The 22,353-nt window shown below is 40.1% G+C and overlaps 1 protein-coding gene across 9 annotated transcripts in view; it reads left to right on the top strand.

Moving 5' to 3' along the window:
• PIK3C2G (phosphatidylinositol-4-phosphate 3-kinase catalytic subunit type 2 gamma) overlaps positions 1 to 22,353 on the top strand; it is a 333,216-nt gene that overhangs the window by 122,105 nt on the left and 188,758 nt on the right. For 7 of the 9 annotated variants that reach the window (XM_064735090.1, XM_064735079.1, XM_064735101.1 and 4 more), the window contains 5 exons: positions 10,702 to 10,819; positions 14,958 to 15,088; positions 16,547 to 16,689; positions 17,372 to 17,522; positions 22,121 to 22,187. The gene's annotated coding sequence lies outside the window, so the exon portion shown is untranslated. Of the gene's footprint in view, positions 1 to 10,701; positions 10,820 to 14,957; positions 15,089 to 16,546; positions 16,690 to 17,371; positions 17,523 to 18,987; positions 19,153 to 22,120; positions 22,188 to 22,353 lie in introns of those variants that run through there. The other 2 variants (XM_064735056.1, XM_064735118.1) reach the window with 2 other exon arrangements.

Here is a 22,353-nt window from a genome sequence, read left to right as displayed (position 1 = left end):
ATCTCCGCTGATGTGACAAAGATGAGAAATAGTTTGTCAGCAGTTTCATGGTTGTGCAGCTCCTGAAATGAGTCCAGTATCTGCAGTTATTTTTTAGCTATTTTTCCCTTTATTTTGAGTCATCACTGTATCAAAGAATTTTAGCCCATCATCTTTCAGTCTTTTAGGAGAAAAGCTCTTTTTAGCTGTTTGAAACACATGAAATTGAAAACCCCCAACATTTCCATTACCTTCAAATACAGTTGCTATTGCAACCATGCATTAACACTTACTTGCTGTGTTAGTCTGGGATGATTCTGAGGCTTGTGAGAGCACTCAGAGTGAAAGAATAGTTGTGCTTTTTGTTCATCACTATTTCTGTTCTCCTGAGATCACAGTCCATGGATTTAGGATGGGATTTTGCTTAGTTAATTGTAGAACAACTTTGTTTACCAATTCAGGAAATGTAGGGCAGATGAGAACAGGCTGCTGTGAAAAGTTTGGGTTTCAGACAGAATTAAACTGAAAACACAAAGTTCTAGCCTAGTTCTTTGCCCATGGCAGGGCACTTGGTGTTTTTAAGGTCCCTTCCAACCCAAACCATTCTGTGATTCTATGTCCAAAGCCACAAATACAGGATGGGATGCCCAAAATAAGGGTGCTGAAATGAGCTGGAGTGGTTCAGCTCAAAGGCTGTTTGCACCATTAAAGCACTATTGACTGTCAAATTTTTAATGAAGTAATTTCTCTAACTTTCTCCCATCTTGCTGTAAAATATCAGTGGGCCTGACATGAGAAAGCATTGCTGCTGCTCTGAAAGAAGAAAACAGAGCTCAGCTGAAAAGCAGAGTTGCATTTCCTTATAATGATTTCTTCATTGGCTAGAAATTTGCCAGAAAGTATTCCTAGAAGTCTTGGATAAGTTTTTTTTTGTTTTAAAACAGAGATGACAACATGGAATGAGGAGGGGGAAGAGCACTGTGGCTTCTCTGACAATTTGATTATGTTTTAAGCTGAGCTAATTCTTATGAAAGCAGTGAGCATTCTGGGGAGCTTTATTGTTAGAGGCTTGCACAGTTTAGCACAGAAAAAAAAACAAACCAGAAAATGAATTATGATGGGATTTTTCTTTTATCACTTTAATAAACTTCTCTGGGGTACATCAGTAATCCACTCCACAAGTTCTCCCACCCCCTCATCCCTTCAAATCCATGTATTCCACACTGACTGGTACAATGTGTGAAGAATGATACTACAAAGAGACTCAGAAATATGTAAAGATCCCTGTGCCTCCCTTGAATATGTTAAAATAGTCAACAAAAACATGGTAATTTCAACTCCAGCTCATTTGATCTAATATTAAATTAGCTCCTCTTGGGATATCCTCTTTTTAATCAGTCAGAACACTTTTGTGCGCTCACATTTTTCTGTGGGGTTCATTAAGAGTTAAGGAATTTAACAGAACTGCTTCAAGTACAGATGAGAGACTTCTTCTCCATGTTTCCCAGATCCCTCTGACCTTGTGATATTTGGGGCATCAAAAGCAAGAAACCTACTTTACTGTTGAGAACCAGGGCCATCACTGCTGCCATCTCAAAAACATGGACATAAAAGCTCCATTACTCCTCAAAAATCCACTGAGTCAGACAGATGAGATCCAAAATCAATTCAGGAGTTTGGTTTGGAGAAATTAGCTGTAAAGGCATTGGAAAAAGGCAAAGATAAGGGGGGATTTTGTTCTGAGAACAAGTCCATGTGAGTGAGGTGGTGGGGGGAACAAAGGAACAGCAAAGCCTCTGGAGTTGGGAGATTTGTTTAATTTCTTTATTCAACAATTCTATTTAACAATTTCTCTGTGAAAGATATGGTAAATACCCTTGGACTTGCATATAATCACAACAGAAGCAAAGAGACTTTAAAAAAGAATTTATTGCCATTGGCCATCTTGCAAGACCAGAACCTTTATGGCAGTGGAGGTTGCTGGCCGTGCTGCCTTGGGCTTCTAGTTTACTTTTTCTTTTTGGTGTATGTGAGGACTAGAAGAGAGAAAATATATTATGGACCTTTTTATGTGGAAAAACCCAAACTACCCAAAGCAAAAAACAACCCTGCATACACTCTGGAGTTTCAAAAAAACCCAAACCCCTTGAGTCCATTAACTTCATTGGATGCAATTCTAAAAGAAATAGCTTTGGATTAGCTGGCAATTGAAAATCCCTCAGGAATGGGTTGGCTCGTATACATGCTACCCCAGAGAAAACAAAATTGTCACATATTTTGCTTAAGGTGTGGGAGGAAAAAATCAAATCAAATAGCATTTTACAAGTGCATGTAATAACTGGAATTTAAAACAAGATATGTATTATTCAAGTAATTCTAAGCATGGTATAGTAAATTTTTCATGAAGGTTAAGAAAAAAAAATGACAGAAATATCATTTAAACTGAGTGTTTTTGATGCTGAACTTGAAAGTGGGAGATTTAATAGAACTTTTTTTAATATGACGAGTCTCAGATAACATCATATTTGGCAAAGTGCTTTATTGGTTTTTGGATTAGACTTTTTTTGTAAATTTTTCTTTTCAAACTAATAAAATTGATGTAGCTGTCAGTTTGGATTTGATCCCTATTTTGTTTTGCCTCAACAGTGTAATCTCAATCAGTCTAACTTATTTTTATGCTGCATTTACAAGGTATAAAGATGACAAATCACTCATGTCTCAGTGCTGGTATTTTATCAAAAGTTTGAATGAATATCAGGGCTGAGGACAACAGAGAAGGATGAGGCTCAGAGCAAGAGCTGTGTGACAACACAGGCTGGGCAGATCCTTCTTTCTTTTACCTCAATAGTGCATTAACAGCCCCACATAAATGAGTTTTCTCTGGCCAGCATCAGCCTTATTTGTCCTGAGCAAAGGCAGCAGAATCCATGGGGAAAATGGACAATGGGGTGGTTTTTATGGAATTACTGAGGTCCTTGTTTCAGCCTCCACCTTGCCCCTGAGTTGTGCTTTTTGAACCTCCTTGAGATGTTGGTTTCCCTCCTGACTCCTGGTAAAAGGGGAGGTCTGGAGAGACATCCAAAATTGCCCCAACTCTACTGCAGAAATAAGCAGGTTTAAGAGCAGGAATGTGATGTATAAATGCCCTTACTTTGAGTACTCGGTGTTGGGTTTATATAGATTTTAAACACAGGAGGGAAAGGACTCTTTTTCACCACGTTTTCATGCAGCACGTGTCAGAATGAGGTCTGAATCTCAGGTCAGACATCAAGGTGTCATTGTAGAATGCTGTAATAATAAGAGTCAAACTCTGATAGCTTGAGAAATGTGAGTTTGCTTTCCTAGGAATTTATATGCTTGAGATTTTCTTTTTTTTAATTAGGGTTTGCCTGAGCTTTTTAATTCAGTAATATTTTATCTCTGGCATGTGAGATGATGTTGAGAAGACAGAAGTCCCCTGAGCATCATTTGTTGATCAGGTGAAATGTTTCAGGGGAAGAAGTTGCAGAGGAGCATTTTTCAATTACAGTTCTTCAGTCCCTAACTCGTGATGACTCACAAGCCAGCAGCAATGTTAGCAGTGAATTTATCTTCTGAGCTTCCATCTCAAGTGCCATTTGAGATGATTAGAGAATTAGGAGGTGGGATTAATGTGAAATATCAGGCACAGGAACATCTTGTAAAGTTGGAGGATCAAATATCAACCTTTGGAAGGGAATTGCAAGCTCTGAATCAGAATTACAGTTGTGTAAGTGGGAAGGCTGAAAGGGCTGGGCATTTATCTGTAGCATGAGAAAGCATACTCTGGGCCTTCAGAGGAAAATAGAAGTGACGGAAAATCAAACTCAAATTGAGAACCTGAAGTTGTTTGGCATGAGAAAGAACTGGATAGAAGTGAAATAGGGACATGACCTAGGAGCTGCTTGGACTTTGCCTTTTAGCTGCTGCTGAAGAGGCACAGAGATGTACTGATTTCCTCAAGTTTTTTCAGTTTTTAATGTAAGTACATTCTGCAGTGGTGCAGTCTTTAATGGAACTCTCTTATTTGTGCAGAAGGCCATAAAGAACTACTGGTGTCAATGAAAAGCACAGGACAAGAAAATCACTGCTACTGTATGAAAAAAATCCATATTGTCCTCATGTGAGGAAGAAAAATCTGCACCTCAAGAGCAAAACAGCTTCTCACCAATACAGGAGAGTTCTTTGGTTTTGGTTGTTAAATTGTCTGCCTTGTGTACACCTGTGAGTATCAAAAAAGAAATTACAGAGCTCTTTCCCTGCATGTTTTCTTGGAGGAATGTGCTTAGAGGCTTCTCCAGGAATAAAGGGATGGAGGGATTACAGCCCAGAGAAAGTGACTCAAGTTCAGAGAAGATCCAGGAGCTGAGCCCTGATCTCTTGATGCTACTGGGTAGCAATGCTGAGGTGCTTTTTAGGATTCCACCCCTTTTCCCTTATGGGATTTGCCTTTCTCTGAAGGGCAGAAAAGGAATATATCACTTTGCTGACAGGAGGCCTAAGTAAAATGAGCCAGAGGTCTGAGTCCTTTCCAGTGATCTGTTGAAGTCTGGAATATTAGGGGTGTGTTGGAAATGGCATCTCAGTGGAGAGGTGACAAGGACTGGAAGGATAGAAATAACTATCATGTCTCAAAAAAGAGATTCCCCTCAGCACTGGCAGGAGTTTGTTTTATCAGTAGTAAGGAAGTGTTGATATATGGTCAATAATAATGAGCATATTATCCATACCGCGCCTCCTCAGTGGATTGAAAACCCTCCAGCTCTTGGCCTACTAACATGGCTTTTTTTTTTTTTAATAAATGTTAAATTTCTGCTAAGTAAGAAACGTTAGAAAAAAAAAAGGTATAAAATATTTTTATACCATCTTTTCATTACTTAGCATGTAAAGGAATTTACTTCAAAGGACTTTCTTGGTATCTTCCTAAAATATACTTTATTTTCTTCTGAGGGCAAAGGCAATTTGTACTCTTACGAACTGAAAACCCTGAAATCCTTTTCCAGCTTTACTGAGAGTAACAGAGAAATAGAAATTCCTGTTTTGTTTTTTTTTTAAGAAAGTTGCTATCTCTATATAATGAGTTAGACACAACTAATTAGCGAAGGCTCCACAACCATGAAGATTTGAAGTTTTCATGCTGTTTGCAGAAGAACATTTATGCCACAGTTATCCCTGAGCTTGTCTGCTGCTTTTAATAGTGCCCACAGTAATTTGAGGTGTACACTGATTTCCTCTCTAGAACCTGGAGGTCTGTGGGCATCCTGATGGTTATAACAGATTTTCAAATCCTGCCTGAAGCATGCGCAAATTTAACTGACCCAGGGATATGTGTCAGTTATACATAGTCAAATATATAGATATATAGTCAGATATATCTCATTTAGAATTTCCAGTGATGAAAACCAGCTCTGAAGGTGTGTTTTGAGTCAGACCCACAGGACAGACTCTTTCCTTTATCATGACTGTTCCCCTGGTAATGCAGACTTTCTTCACAGGAGATTTAATAAGATATAATTGTAAGAAGGAGGTATGTTTTGTGTTTTAGTGGAAACAGTCACTTGTAATCATTTATCAGCCTGTATTCCACTCACAAATATGAATTTCTAGGTTATTTCTGCATGTGCAAAGGACTCTTTAATTCCCATCCTAAATGCATCGGTCACCTTTTAAAACAGGTAAAAACAGACTGAGTCTCCTGAAAATAGTTAGGGTTTTTTTCCCAGAAACACTTAATTTCATACTTATATTTTGAAGACAGAGTATAATTTTTAAGCTGCAAACTTTTTCTTTGCCCATCTGATCAATTTCATTTTGTTCTTCCACACTCCAAATCTTCCTTGGGGGCGTTTGCAACATTTTCCAATGAAGTGTTTGTTGCAAGTTTAATTAACTTGTTGCTTGTTTTCCTCTCTGCCGTTCGACTTGAATTTTAATGTATTTAGCATTAATAATGGTCTCTGCCTTAAGGAATTTACAGTGAAAAAATGGGGATATGTACAATAAGTGACAGAGAATGTCTTATTTACAATTATAAACTTGCAGCTCTTGTGGAAGCACTCTGCTGCAGAATGGGGCTTGAGTGAAAGGCAGTAAATAACTTGAATTTAACACAGCTTCTTCCTCAGAAAAACATTACTGACAATAACAGCACCTACTCGATGTTCTTACAAAATTTCTGAAACATAAATAACATTTTAGGAGGATTATTCCCCCCATCCCATCCTTTCCGTTTTCCTTATAACCTTTATTTTTTCCCCTGTACTCAAATCAGTGCTCTGATGAATGGATGGATGTACACAGAGCACTGATCCTTATCTTATTAGCCCCCTGGATCTGATTTTATCTCTCCCAGACAGAATTTGGCTGCTGCTCAACACTTGCTGCTGTCACACATGTTGCTGGGCATACTGAGAGCCACTTTGTCACCATAATGGATTGCTGGATGGGGGACCAGCTCATCCCTATTCAGCAGAAGAGCTGAGGAATATTCATACTTCTAGGAAAGTGTCCAAGCTGTTGACCTCAGTGCTCTCTGCAGGGATGGAGTGCCCCAAAGTGCTTTGCTGACCTTGTAGCCTCTTTGTTTGTAAAGCACTGATGATTATTTCTGCAACAGAAAAGCTTGTTTCAGGCATCTGCTTGGTGCTGGAGAGCTGGGCTGTGAACACTTTGCTTCCTCTTGCAGCTCTCATGATAACTTTTAAAAGACCTTGAACTGCTATTACTGAATTGGCAGTGGATTCCAAAGTTGTAGGATTTTTTTACCAGAATTTTAAAAAGCCAGATCTATCCTATGTGCATTTTAAAGGTGTTTGTTTAAGCACATTTGTTAAACACCAGTGAGGCTTTTCTGCAGAAAAAAATGGCCCTGCCACAGTAGCTTTCACTTTTCAGAGCACACATCTCAGTGTGTGTGGCTTGCATGTTTGTCCAGGCTTGGCAAGTGATAAATTTGAAATGTGAGTGTGCAAGAAGAAACTTGCTCATGGTTGGGGAACCTGGCAGAGAAGGGAGAACTTTTTTCCTGCATGTTCATTGTTTTTTTCTGAGGAACACTGAGAGCAGTCCACAGAAAGTTTGATTGGCACTGCGTTTACTGAGGAGATGTCCTTTGAATTATATGTAGAAATCATGGAGTATAAAGATATGCGAAGATGATCGTTATTAAAGTCCTTTTTTACTTGAATTTAGTGTGTAATCCCTGATGTTTAAAGCTCACCCCCTCCCCTGCTCTAAGTTATGTCTTTAGCAATGATTGCTTTTCATGCTTAGCAGTTCCCTTTGCCCATTGCTTTGATGCTTGCCTGGAATGTTTTAACTGGAAAAACTGCAATATTTCCAGAGCTTGCAGTGTGATGAATGTTCAGCTCAGGGGCCACGTGTGGGCCAGCTGGGCAGCTCCAGCAGCACAAGGAGAGAAATGAGTGTGGGTGGATGCTGCATTTCCACCTCCTTTGTGGGAAATGCTGGTCACTGCCTCATCCCTGCCAGGCGATTTGCAAAGCTCTGCTTGCACAGCTGGAATCTCTCCTTGCACTCGGAGCAGTGGGGCTTCCTTTTTGTCCAGCTGTCAGAATATTTTACACATCGTGCTTGTAATTTTTCACTTGCCTGAGTTTTCTCCTGTTTAATCCGCACTTCCATGGTCAGGACTGCAGTCCTTTTCTGGTTTTCTTTTTTGGGGAAATGCTTGATTCATGTGAAAGTGCTCAAAAGTATTTTTCTGCATGCTTTTGTTTCCTTGTTTGCTGTTTTCAAAGTCCTCCAGAATAATACAGTGCATTGCTGATTCACACTCTGCCTCAATGTAATCATCATCTGGGATGCTTTTTTTCCTGGGTTGGATTTTGTTTGTTACATCTTTGGTGGGTTTGGGTTTTTTTTACATTTTGTTAACATTTTTTTACATTTTGTTTGGTTTTTGCACTTTGTTTACATATTTATATTTTGTTTGTTACATTTTTGGTTGATGGTTTGGTTTTTATTTTTTACATTTTGTTTGCACTTTGTTTACACTTTTGTTTGTTACTCTTTGTTCAGTTTTGTTTTTTACATTTTGTTTGGTTTTTAACTTTTGTTTACATTTTTACATTTTGCTTGTTTGCTACATTTTTGGTTGGTTCAGTTTTTTGTTTTTTCCATTTTGTTTGTTAAATTTTGTTTACGATTTTAACATTTGGCTTGTTTGTTACATTTTTGGTTGAATGGTTTGGTTTTTTGACTAGGAAAGCCATCATAGAACTTAAGAACTTTTGTGCTGGAATAAGTAGTCTAGCAAGTTCTATACTCTAACAAAAGTTGTGGGTTTGAAAGACTAGAAATTTAATCAGAGAACAGGGATAAGTTGAAAAATGTGAAGTTGTCTCAATCCAGAAGCACTCACCATGAGAATGCTGCAAGTTCAGCTTTGCCCATGAACAAGCTGATTATTCCTGCCCTCCCAGAACTCTGCCCAGTGAGAGAAACAGACTTTATTCTCTTTATAAAGCTGCTTTCAGAAGGGGAGACATCAATTTTATCTGTAACAGGTGTCACTGAAGCAGAGAGCATTACCCATGTTGTGCAGAGTCCCAGCATGAGCCACCCCAATCAGGGCTTTATTCAAGGAGGAAACAAAGCCTTAATTAGCTCTGCTCCTGCCCCTCAAATCCACCTGTAATGAACCAAACCCAGTGTGAAAGTTCAAGTTGCATTAGTACAGGGCATCAACTGATAGAGCAGTGCTCAGCCCAAAATCCCAAACCAAGTGCCATGGTCTTGGCCCTGGTTTTACAGGATGGCTGCTTATCAGGAACTCCAGTAAATGACATTTAAAGCATTGCTTTCACCATGAATCCACCACAGCATGAATTAGTTCTTCAAGTGCTTCATTACTACTCCAAATTTGCTTTGCTTCCCTTTCTTTACAGCCAAAAATGGACCAGGAAGAGTTCTTGCTAAGGGCCTGCTGTGCAGAAGCAGCTTACTGAACTTCCTTCAAAGTATTGAATTGCACTGACCTTTTTTTGGTTTTGGGTTTTTTTTCTTCTTCTTCTTCTTGATGCACTTTGCTTCCCTTAGAATGGTTCTGTAGTTTCTGTGGATATGCTGCCATCCTTCATTCAGTCACTGCTGGATGGAAGCAAGCACTATCTACAGCTGCCTTTTGGATCAAGGTGCAAAATAGCCAGAAAAAAAAAGGTGCAGAGGGAGAAACAGGAAGGAGACAGCTCAGGAGGTGAAGTGAGGTTGGCAAAAATGTTGGAGAAAAGCACAGAAGGGAAACCCTGCCAACGCAGAGGGAGTTTAAGAGCATTGAAGGGCAGCTTGCACTGTTCCTCAGGAGCTGTGGTGCTCTGTGGGGCTCTTTTCCCCTTAATTCCCTTAATGGAATTGAGACCCCTAAGGGCAGTCACCTCCTGATTGCAACTAAATTCCCAGAGGACAACTGGTGTCCTTCTGTTCTCTTTCCCTGCTTCAGCTCCTTTGCTTCCCTTATTCTTCTCCATATGCCATTTTCATAATTCGTCTGTTTGCTTTGTTTTCAATTTCTGTGGTGTCTTTCTGTTTTAATTTCTTTTTTACCTCCATTGCACTTCTGCTTTAGATAATGCCTTCCTTCCTCTGCTTATTTCTCTTTCCATCCTCTTTTGCCCTCTTTGATGACTTTCTCCTTTGCTCCCATCCTTATTTGCTGTTTTTTGCTTTCAATTTTTTGATCCATTGCCACACGGCTTTGCCTGGTTTATTTGTTGCCCTTTTTCTTAATTAATTTCCCTTCTTCCCCACATCTGGCAGTATTAAGACAGCCTATATCTTAATATGCTAAGCATGCCACTGAGATCAAGGTAAAATATTCAGAAAAATGAAATTATATGTGAGTTGAAATTAAATGCAAAAATCTTGTACATTTCTCCTCATTTTCTTCTCTGAGGATAAGACAGAGGATCAAAAAACTTTTCGTATGTCAGAAGTCTTTTCAGGAGAAGTCAGTATCATCATTTGAGTTTTACCACCAAACTCAGCATTACAAAAGAAGTGTTTTAAATTTTGTGCAGCATTTTTCTGCTCTGCTCCATGGGGCAGGGGTGAAATCCTGGCCTGTCGGAAGACAGTGGCACAAAGCCCCATTAAAATCCTCTGGAGACAGAATTCCACCCTCAGTGCCTGTCATCTGTTTTACTTTCTCACTTTTTAATACCCTGAAAAAATTGAATTCACTGAATCAACAGCCCCTCCAGGCCAGGCTCCAGGGAATTCTGGAACTCAGGAGCAATGGGTTTGTTTCACAGCCACAGTTTCTACTCAGTTGATGGCCTGCTGTGTGCACTTCTTAGGTGTGGAACTTGAAGTGACAGACATCAGGCTCCAGGGACCACAAAATTATCTTATGGCTGTCCTAAATGCTGTAAAGTAGTCAGTGAGTTCAAAACTTCTCTTTCAGTGTTTACTTAGCCTTCTTAATCTGTCTCACCTGCGCATCAAAACTTGTTGGATCATTATTTTGTATTTAATAGTTGCCCAGAGTTTTGTTTCTGAATGTTTTTGGTGGGCTTTTTGCCATACAAAATTGCACACCAGTTTAAAGCAGAGCTAGCCTAACCCAGAGAAACGGGATCTGAGCATGGAGTTTTGGGAGTGCAGAAGTTGACTGTTTATGTGACAGCACATCAAAGCCAGTGCAGGTTTCCTAACCCAGAATTCCCTCTGCTTTCTCCTTTCCAGTTTACCTCAACACTGAGCTGGAACCGAAGTCCCAGAGGTTACATTGTAAGAGCTGTGCAGAGAATTTGGACAGATAACTCAGCTTCCACACCCATCTGGATCATTCAGCTAAGAACAGGTAAGATGCTTGTTTCCTGGATTTTAGGAGCAAAGAGTTAAATTTTTGATTAAAGCCTGTAGATGCGTGAGCATTGTGAGCCCCTTTGAGTTTGTGAAGATTTCTGTGAATTACTTGGTGCCTTGATGAGAAGGGCCAGTCACATTTGAGGCAGAAAGAAGTGTTTGATCCCAAAAGTGGATCTGAGCTCACTGCACCTGTGAGCGTGTGCCCACACTTGGAATGCTCTGTAGGATTCTGGTGGTTGAGTGAGAGAGGCAATGAGAGGTTTGCTTGCAAGGGAAATTACACGGATGGGTGTGGTGATTAATTTATTAATTGTTGGGGTGTTGTTGTGAGGGAACCCAGGCTGAGGTGGGAGATGAGAATTGACTCCAAGTTCTTAGATGGCTGATATATTACATTATAGTATATTTTAGTATATTGTATTTTATTCCAGTTTTATTTTTATTTTATTTTATATATTTTATTATTTTATTTGTTTTATTTTATTATTTATTTATTTTAAAATTTTTCATTGTTTCTCTTTTTATATTATTTTAAAATTTTATTTATTTTAATTTATTATTTCTATTTCATTTATTAAATTATTTATTCTTATATTTTTATTAATTTTAATTTATTTCTAATTTTATTTTTTGTTTTTAAATTTTATTATTTTTATTTTATTTTGAATTTTTTATTTTAAAATTATTTTTGTTTTATTTTTTAATTTTGTTTTTATTTTTACTATATTTTCTTTTATTTTGATTTTCTTTTTCTAATTTATTTTCTTTTATATTTTTATTTTACTATATTGTATCATATTATAGTATCATATTATATTATGTTATGGTTATGTTGCGTTATGTGATGTTATCATATCATGCTATATTAATATACTAAAACTACAATAAAGAAAAAGCCATCAGAAGGCTAGAAAAGGAATGATAATAAAAAAATTCATGACAGATTCAGAGAATCTGACACAGCTGGCTGTGATTGGCCATTAATTAAAAACAGTTTCACATGCTGGGTTAGCAATTCTCCAAATCACATTCCAAAGCAGCAAAATATAGAGAAGATGAAGCTTCCCAGGAGAAGGAATCCTGGTGAAGGGATTTTTCAGAAAATATGACAGTGACAGATGGGAAAAAAGGGGGGGACCAAGAGAGGAGTCCTGTGCCTCTGTCTCAGTTCCAAACTCAGGGTATCACTCCTGTCCTGAGGCTTCAAAGGGTTAATGCAAAGAGGGATTTTCCTTGCGTTGTGCACAGTGACGGTCTCAGTTTAAACTTTAAAGGACAGGTGAAAAGAGAGAGAGGGCGCTGAATGCTTGCCTTAGATATCAGAGAAATTGTTCATTCATGTGAAATGCTGACCTCTGCCATCCTGCCAGCCTGACTGGGCCCTGGGGTGAGAGGCTGCTTGCAAAAGTTAAAGCTGCCTGGGGAGTGCTTTAAAAGGACAATGTCAAGGTTGGTCTAGCCAAAATCTGACCTAGCTTTTCTTTTTTTTCCTTTTCTCTCTCTTACATCTATTTGCAAAGTTTGTGTCGTTTGTTTTTATGCTTTTAAAAATCTTTTAATCTAAACCAAAATGCTTCAGTTGCTGTTGGAGGGGAGTGATTAAGAGGAGAAACTGTGAGTGTTCAGGATGGCAATGCAGGTATTGTGAAGGAGGAAAGGTCCTGAAGCAAAACACAGATATGAGGACTGTCTTTGAATTAGGGGATAATTAATAAATGAGAATTCAGGCTGAAATGTGGAAGGAATCAGTGAAAGTGAGCAAAGATGATTTTTTACTTATTGAAAACACCAATGCAGATCCAAACTTAAGTTCACAACAACTTAACTCAAACCCTCTATTTATTTTGATTCTAATAGATTTTATTCTGGGATTTTGGTGGGTCTTCTTGTTTTTTTTCTTTGTTTGTTTTTGTTGTGGGATTTTGTTGTTGTTTTTGGCTTTTTTTCATTCTGCTGATTCTTCCTCAGTAATAGCAGATTGTTGTACATTATTCCTGCCATAACTGAAATATACCCTTCCTTACTTTCTTTATTTGATGGCCTAATTAAAACCATAATGTATCAGTATTTTTTTTCGTACATGATATAATATCCCATGACCCTCATAAATCTCACACAAGCATTTCACCCACTCGAACAATTTCTATTCTAATTGGGAAATAGATGAACCAACTATTTGTGCAAGATAAAAGAAAAAAGAACACGAGGAAGCAGTAAAATCAAACTAAAGATTTCTTTCTCTCCATAACCATGATGCTTCCCAGAAAATGCAGAAGGGAATAATCCCACCCAAGCCAGAACTCTTGGGTTGTGATGATTGCAGATCATCTCTGGTTTTAGCTCAGGAAATCTCAGGCACTCTGGTGAAATATCTTGCAATCTACTCCGTGCTCACAAGAGGGCAGCCGGATCAGACAGATTTTCAAGTTGACCTTTCCAAGCTCTCAAGAATTTATTCCTGCTTCAAAAAAGTTTTCCTGTGAGCTGCAAAGTTCACTTTTGGGTTGCTACTCTGCTTGAGGGAGTATGGGAAAGCCCAGTTACAAAGGAGAAGAGAATTTAGAAAATAGAATTGTAGAAGTTTGTTTTGCAGAAAGGTGCTGTGGATTTGTTTGCTTGGGTTTTTCTCCCTATCATTATGTTTGTTAGCAAGTACTAGAATTTGGTGTCATCACTCCTGCTCAGCTCTAAAAAAAAAAAAAAAAAAAAAAAAAAAAAGGGGGGGGGGCATCTTCTAAAAAACCCTGGTGTGTCCTAATGTCTTTCCTGGCTCCAAAATATTACCCTTCCCTTACTTTGTTGTGCTGGCTTTTCTAAATCCTGGAGGAATGGATGACCTTGGCTCTGCACTGGGAAGAAAAAGAGGCTGGATCACTGATCTCGCACGAGCAGGAAAGCAGGAACAGTCCACAAGTTATCAGCTCCTCCATCCCTCCCCAAATATCACAAATCATCCTGTGTCTTGGGAAATATCACTTTTACGAAGCCTTTGAGTGGTTATAGCAAATTCTAGTACTTGCTAACAGAGATAATGATAGGGGGAAAAACAAACAGACAAATCCACAGCACCTTTTTGGCAAGACAAGCTTCCAAAAATTACAATTTCTAAATTCTCTTCTTGTTTGTAACTAAGGTTTCCCATACTCCCTAAAGCAGAGCAACAAGCCAGGCAGCAGTGAAGAAGCTGTCTGGGTTAAAAGACACTCTGCCTCCTGCCAGCAAGGCTATTTAGTGTTTATCTCTATTACATCCAGCTGCAGCTAATTGTATAGTTATGGTAATAGTGCCCTCCAGAGGAATTCTGAAGGAATTATAATACTCTGAGCTAATACAAAAGATGTTCTAGAAATGAGTGCATCAGGAAAATGGAATATTATTAAAATGATAAAATACTTGAACCTCAGGGGGAAAAAAATCTCAGTATCAAAGCTCTTTCTATTTTGCATGTACATTTACATCTAAGAAAAGCATATCCTGGTTACAATAGGCTTCTTCATAGCCTGATGGCAAACATAAAGTTTGCATAACTCCATTTAAATCAAGGATATGAAAGTAGTTCAGCCAAGGGAAGGATGGGGAGCTGTTCCTGGGCTGCAGCAGACACTAAAAATGAATTTATGAGTGTCCTGTCTATTATGGGTGGGCTCCAGCCTCATCTGGGGTGTCAGGATTTTTCCAGGACTCAGTGCTATAATGCAGACATGGCACAGTTAATTGAGGCCCTCACAAGGAAGTGCAGATGTTCAAGGAGCCCTTTGGGTGAGGTTTGGTTTAAGATCAAGATAAATCATGCTTAGAGTCTCAAGTTTCAGTGACCATAACCTGCTGTGACACTACACCCCAAAGGAAGGGCATGTTGCTGTGGAACAACAGATATCTTATTTTAGACCAAGTCCTGGAGGCCTGAGCACAGCCTGAGATGACACCTCAGCACCTGAATGTCAAGTGCATTTAAGTTTCCTCATGTTTCTTTTTTTTTGTTTTTTGGTATTTTTCTTCAGCTCCCAACCTACAGGGTCAGATGGCTTGTTTTATATCCTGAAATTTCTGTCCCCTCCTCCTCCAAACCACCCAAGCAGCCCTTAATGAGACCTGAAATGGCAGAGAGTTGTGTGTTCATTTGCTTTCAGGCACAGCCCAGGGTCATGTTTGACCTGAATGGAGCAGGTTTGTCTGCAGTCAGGTGTCTGGGACACCAGGACAGCTCCCACACTGCCAGAACTGGAAGGAGCAGGGAAATTTTCCCCTACTTTGGGATCAGGTGGGTCTGGCAAGGTCAGCACCTGCTTGGGAAAGGAGGAGATGGTTGAGCTGCTTGTGATGTAGCTGTTCATAGCAGGGTCAGCACCCCTGGCCTAAAGCTTCTTCTCAACTGAGGTTTCTTGCTTTGCATGAGCCACAAGGGAGGGTGAAATGAGCTGTGCACAGACTGGTGGGGCAGGGGTGACAGGACATGAGCACTGAGTGCAGGGATTTTGGCCATCTTCTAGGCCAAGGTGATGGATTTTACTGTTTGTTTCTTTTATAGTAATTACCCCCACCCAAAAACACCTGGAATTACTGACTGTGGAAAGACTATTGAGCTCTTTGAATGAGGGTTTTCCAAGGTCTGTGGAATGGGTGGAGATGCGTCATGGCCAAGACAGTCACAATACAAAGCAACGCTCCATTTTCAGCAGGCTTCAAACTGTTTTTATTATATCATGCATGCTTTCAAAATCACCTACACTGACTCCATGAACATGGAGAGGAGGAGACACAATCTTCACCAGAGTTACTGGGGCAAGGGAAAGAGCCAGGAGGCTCTGGGAGCATTCCCTGCAGTCCAAGGGGCATTTGTGCTCCAAGTGGGATTTGTGCTGCTGCAGTGGGATGAGTGCCTTTGTCTCGGGTTTCTGTGGTTAAGATGACCCCAAGGTATTAGAAAGTCTTTTTTCCCAGCCCCACGACCGAAGAAGTCGAGATTTGTCAGTTCTGCTTTTCAAGGTTGTTTATTTTCTCTTACGTATTCCATTCTTTCTCCGATCTGCTGAGATCTGTCCAGCAGGTCGGGTTGTGGCACAGTCCCTGCCCTTGGGGTGGTGTTGGCTTTTTATACTAAAACTACGTGCACTTTATTTACAATAATTTTCCCATACCTGTCACCTATGTTAGACAGTCTGTCTCTACTCTAAACCAATCCAGAAGTGCCACCATCACAGCAGAAGATGGAGGACAACAAGGACAGGACACACTCAGATTCCTCCATCTTGCCTCTTGTACCCCCATTCTAAATCCTCAAAATTCTACTTTTTCACCCTGTGACAAACTAACTATCATTCTACTCAAACTCTTGTGGCTTGTAAATCTTCACACAAAGTTGGTAATTGTTTCCATGGGCTAAAATCAAACACACAGGTGTTTGTGACTCTGTGCCAAGGCCTCTGAGCCCCCTGGCAGGGTCTCAAATCACCCAGGGCAGCCAGAGGAATGTCCTGGGTCCCAGCACCTTTGGAATGGAGTAGGCTGGATGTTCATCACTGCAGGAGTGCCACAGTGTGAGTGTCCAGCTCCAGGGAATGCACCTCACCTGTTCAATTCTGGATGCACTATGAATTAATTTAATTCTTGCTGCTCTCCTGGCTCATATACACAAAACCATCAATAGTTGGACCACCAGCAGCCTGACACAGCAGAGAGCATTTGCTGCTTTAGAATAATGTGTGTGTGTGTCCCATAGGTGGGAAAGGTTCTTTGGGGTGACAGATGAAGCTGTATTCTCACCTCTGCAAGTGCCTCTTTGCCAGCCAGTCCAATTGTGGTGGAGGGCTGCTGTGAGCCTGATTTCCACACAGGAGTTTGCAGAAATATGTTTTATTGCAGGTAAGCCATTCCTTTGCATTATTTATGTTAAAAGTTAAGTAAATTATTGTTGGCTTTCACGCTGCAGGTAAAGCTGTAATGAAAACAGTAATGAATGCTTTGCTGACATGCACAGGCAACCTAAGTATGCAGCCAAATTAGCTATCTAAGCAGATGCTTTATATCCTGAATTGCATATAAGGAATGCTGTTCAGTTGGTTTAAAAATTATGTATACACCCACAAACTTTTTTCCTTAATTAAAGCCATATGTTTGTTTTTTCGTGTGTTACTTTGGTTTTTTTAAGGAGCAGTTTCAATTGTCTTATGAGCAATTACGACAGTAAAATAAAATCAGAAGAAAGATATGAGAAGCTGACCATGTGCAAGAAGTTCGGGGAGAATTGTGTTATTTAAGCTGCTGTATTACTGCAATATGGGCAATACTGCAAATAGAGATGCTCTTATGTTTAAAGAATTACTATTTTTTTGGTAAAGGCAGTAGAGCTCTGGTCTGGCAGAGTGGGTGGTTGAGCTCTGTCCTTTGGGGGGCTCTTTGCCCTCCTTCTGCTCTGGCAGCCTTGCAGAAGGCCCAAGCATTTTATTTTTTTCAAACCAATATTCTTATTTATCTTCTGCTTAAACACAACATATCTCACCAGTGTGCCAGTGGAAAACACAGGAATGTTTTTATCTTTGTACAGTGTGTGGTGTGAACAGTTTCTAGAAGGTCAACAAACCCTATTGAGCACCCTGGAATGACAAAGCCAATTTCCCAGAAAGCCACTGAGCAGGCACACTGGAGTGGGAAGAGGGGAAGAATAGCACAGGAAAAGGGTGGAAAAACCAGAGAAGGTAAGAGAAATGGAAGGGGAAAAAGTGAAATATATGAAGCCTTATGAGCAAGAGCTTTGGCTTTAAGCGCTCGTCAGCTTCAGGGTTTTTGACTTTGAGCTGAAACTTGTGGGTTGATTACTTTTCTGAATAATTTAAGCTCTCTTCTTGGGTCCCTTAGCATTTAATAGATGTTTCTATGTATATACCTATTTTAGGCTTTTGTAGAGAGATCTATGTATGTAAGTATACACATATATATACTTGTACGCATATGCATGTGTTTAGATACACATATATAAACCTTCACATGTGTGTGTATCTGTGTGCATACATATAATAAATTGTCTGCTTGCCTTATTTCAGCTGCATATTTTAATCTACATTAAGACTGTTCTTCATTCCAGCACCTAATTTTTTCAGAGATTTATTTGATTATTTAATTTTTTTTTTTCAGCCAGAGTAATTGTTTCTGCCAGGAACAAGGCTGTTGAAGGGCGCTGTTCCTTTCAGAGGATCAAAGTACAAAAGATGTTCAAATAAAAGGAGAGATTAAATTCTGTGGGCTACATTTAGTCCTAGCTATAGCTGTGCAGTCAGTGTGTGCAGGCTGTGGAGGTTGATCTTTCACAAGAGCCTATTTCAAACCTCAGGAGGGTGTTGGTAACTTAGTAACTTTGTGTATTAGATGGAGGTGGCTGCAGAGCCTGTGAAAATGTTTTTTATGTTAAACTTTTTTTTTTTCAATTTTTTCTTCTTAGAAAATTGGAACTTTGCTCCCTCCCCACCCCCTCCTTCCTCTCCGTCCTTTCCCTTTTGTGTTCTGTGTGAGTAAACAGAGGGTGAGGAGTGTTTTCAGAACTGAAAAGTTCTCCTTGCCCTTTCCAACAAATGTCTCCCTCACTGATGAATCATTGTAATGACTCAACCTGTGTTTCTGTTGCAACTTTTATTTTCTTTGCCCAGCAGCATCTGCTCTGCTGGGTTTTACTAAACAGGTAGGAGGGCACAACCCCTGCTTGATGAAACTTGTGAGAAAGAAAGTAAAAGAAGCCTGTAATAACAAAACAACCTCTTTTAAATTTTTAATCCTTAACCAGTATTCTTGTTCATCTGCTGCTTAAACACAACATCCTGGCATTTATTTTTTTTTGCCAGCACATGGAAAAGCCCTGATGTATCTCTGTAGTTTTGCTGACACTTGGCCATCCCTTTGATGCAGCAGTACTTCAGAGTGCTGCTCTAGGAGAAGCAGGACCTGGAGAATCATCAGTCTTTCCCACAAAGAACAGCTTTCTGAGAGGGACCATACTTGTCAGGGATGGTGATGGATAAAATTATAAAGCTTGGGCACAGCGATCTCTGTTCCTGCCTCACAGTTTTGGGAAGTGACAGTAGGTGGCACTGGAGAATAGGAGCACAGAGGATGGGTTTCTTATGAAACCGAGCAGTTTCCTCACTGGCTCTCTGTTCAGCCAGTTTTCCATCCCCACGGATTGCTAAAACACTTTGCTGCTTTCCCTTTGCAAGCCTGTTATTACTGGAAGCCTGCAGGCTCCAAAGGCAAGAGTGCTGTTTCAGAAACTCCACACTGCCTGTGAAGCAACCCTGTGAGTAAAACCTGCTGAAGATCTTGTGCTTCATCCTGGGGGTGAGGAATGATTGCTTTGCCAGCTCTTTCTGTATCAGCCGTGCCTCCAAAGAGCACACTCGTGCACAGCTAAATCAAATTATTTAATTTAACATTAACCTGAGCGAGCTGTGGCTCCTGCCAGCTGGTGGAGCAGTGAGAGTGTCTAAAGAGGGGAAGGGAACATCCCAGGGACTCTCTGGGTTTCTGTGTCTGTGTTTTCTGTCCCACATGCCAGCAAAAGAGGAGGAGGCAATTCTTGGCAGCTCCAGGAGTGAGGCTAGAAAGTGACTCAGCACTTCCCTGTCTGCTCCTTTAATGGGAAGCATGAAACAGAGAAATAGTGGCAACCTAAAAGCCTGGGAAAATTCTGAAAATATTCAGTTTCTCAAGAAAAACCTTAATAGACTTCTCGTGGAAATGACCACGGGGAGAGAGGTCCCAGCTCAGTTTTTATTATGTGTGTACAGCCTTCTGTGTGTGCTTGGAACATGAGCTCTTCCCATGAGTATTTCCTGTTTTCCCAATCCTCCTCCTTCAGCTGTGTCCAATCCCTGTGAGGTGAAGCAACACCACACTGGCACAAACTCTGAAATGGCAGCTCCTAAAACCTGGTGTGTTTCTCTCTCTCAGGATCACTTCACAGTAATCACTGGAAATGAGGATGGTACAGCACAAATGCCACCAAATAGCTTATAGAGCAAGTTGACGTTTTAAGAGAATATATGGAGAATATATGACAAAAAATGCATCACCTTTCACCATCTGAAATAAGTTTGGTCCTTGTCTAATTGTTTTTAAATCACACTGACACCACTGACAGCTTTTATGCTTTGAAGGTCAGGGCTTTTTTTCTGTAGTGCTAATTTTATCAAATTATAACTTCAGTTTATCAGATATAAGATATCAGCTATTAATTATTAACTTTATATGCTTTATCCTAATCTGTTCGGTTTTATTGCATGGCTTTTTATAACTGAATTACTGTTTTGTTGACCCTTCCTTCCTCCCTCTTTCTGAGGATATTTCCTTGCCTGTTGCAACCTTGGGTTTTTGCTTGAATTCTGAATAGGCCCTTCAGTGGAGCAATTTCTAACTTTTTAAGGAATGGTATGAAGTGTGAAGGCGAGTGGTCCCTGAGGGAACTCCCTCTGTGTTGTGTCTGGAGCAGCCTCTGCTGCTCCCTTTTATGGAGGGCACTGAGCCCTTTGAGCTTGTGGAAGATGGACGTGGCCAGTGCTGTGTTTACTGCAGCTCTTCAGGCCCTTTGCAGGGAGCCAGGTCCTCAGTGGTCCCTGGGAAATATCCCAGAATAAGGAATGTTCTTCCACTGTTGTGCTCTCCCAGCGCTGCACACTGAGGAGCCAAAGCCAGAGGACCACTCTGCCATCGGAGGTTTGGATTGCCCCCCTCCCCTGTGACTGGAGCTGGAGGCTCCTTTTGGAGCAGGTAGATGGAGTAGAGAAAAATTTTTGCTCCTATTCTTGTGCAGAAGTCTTCCTAAGAGGCAATTCTTCCCCTTTAATGAAGTTGTTACTTTAAGCATGTTGGAAACTCGCACTGAAAGTGCGAGATAATCTACCACCCTATAGATATTAAAAAAATAAAAAAGTATGGTTGGGTTTCCAAATTGAGAAGGAGAATAGATAAGGTGTTAGCTTTTTATTGCTCCTGCAGTTTGAATTTTCCCTGAGGGATGCCTTGGGAAGAGAATCATCACCGCCATAAACCGGTTAAGCAGGAAGGAAAGCTCCTGACGGAAAAGTTACACCCCCTTGATACTGAAAGCACATAGGTCACCTGAAAATGTCTGTGAGCAGGGAGGCACAGGAGGCTCTAGATCCTTCTAAAAAATTGTGTTTCAGGTAAGGAGTTGCAACAGATATTCTTACTGCTTAACAGGTGCCCCAGTCATCTCCTCCTGGGATCGCTAAAAGCGAAAATTGATCCTGCAGTGTGCCAGGCTCTTTTAGGAGGATTCATGAGCATGGCCACGTGTGGAAAGTGGTTTTGTGAGCTTGCATGGTGCTTGCAATGCTGTGAGACTCTCAAGCATCTTGATTTGTAGTGGATATTTTACAGTATTGGTTGTGATTCTCCCTTTAAAACCCCTGCTCCCATAACCACACCGTTATGTGAACATATAGCTGTCATTCAAATGGACAAGGAGGGCTTCATAGCTGTGGGAGGAAAAAGCCAAACCCTCCAAAATTAAATTTGGATTGAGAAACCAGAAGGGAAAAAACAAACAAATAAAAAAAAAAAAAAAACACCTTGGATGTTTTATTAAAAATTAATGTAGATGTTGCCTCCTTCGTGATTTTTGCAAATTGTTTTACCAATGCACTTGACAAGACTCAGAAGGTGAAATAGTGGCTGGCAAAGAGCCAGATCCTCCCCTGACCTTTGTGTGATGCTTTGAAAAGGGTGAGCAGTTGGCCCAAATGCAGAGCCAGGACTAGCAGGAATTACACCATGGAGATCTGCACCATGGCATGCTCAGCCTCCTATCTCAGGGTCAATTTTAAATACAAGCCCTTATTCAAGACACAATACGCTTCTGAGAAGAGGTCACAGCCTGTTCAGGGTTGGATGTTAGGCATTTTTGTGCCATCACAAACAGAATTTGTTTGAAATGCAAGGAAAATATTTTAGGAACAGTTGAAAGGGTGTAAAATGTACTTTCTAGGTCTTGTAGTCTTCCAGACAGGCTCTTTTAAGGAAGATGGGACTGGAGGGATATTTTATTATTTTATCTTCTGTTTCTTCCTGAAATATTCCAGTTTTCAAGATGGGTTTAAAAAGGAGTGGAAGACCTCATACTTCTTGATTTAAGGCTATATAATTTTCTTTCTTGTTTTCTTTCTTTTATTTACCTGCTGCAGAAATGAAAAACACAAAGTTGTAAATTGGGACAATTTTGTACAAGAAACTTTTGTTGTTATGCCTTTTTTTTTTTTAATGGTGTCATTTTTCTCTAAAACCACAGGGAACTTAGCATTTATTCTGAGAGAAAGCTACAGAATTGTAATTGCATTTTATCACCATTCAAAGTGGTATGTATAATTTTGCTTATCTGGCCTAGTGTGATTTCATAAATGTGGGTTTTTTTCCAACTTGGTTAAAGCAAACCAAAGCATGCAACACATGGAATTACTAAGTGGAGTGTTTGAAACAGTAGTTCAGCCTCTGGGTTGCAGGTTTTATTTCAGCCTGTTTAAG

The sequence above is a fragment of the Zonotrichia leucophrys genome, chromosome 1A (assembly GCF_028769735.1).
Source record: "Zonotrichia leucophrys gambelii isolate GWCS_2022_RI chromosome 1A, RI_Zleu_2.0, whole genome shotgun sequence".
NCBI lineage: Eukaryota > Metazoa > Chordata > Aves > Passeriformes > Passerellidae > Zonotrichia > Zonotrichia leucophrys.
This window is presented reverse-complemented; position numbering and strand designations above follow the sequence as displayed.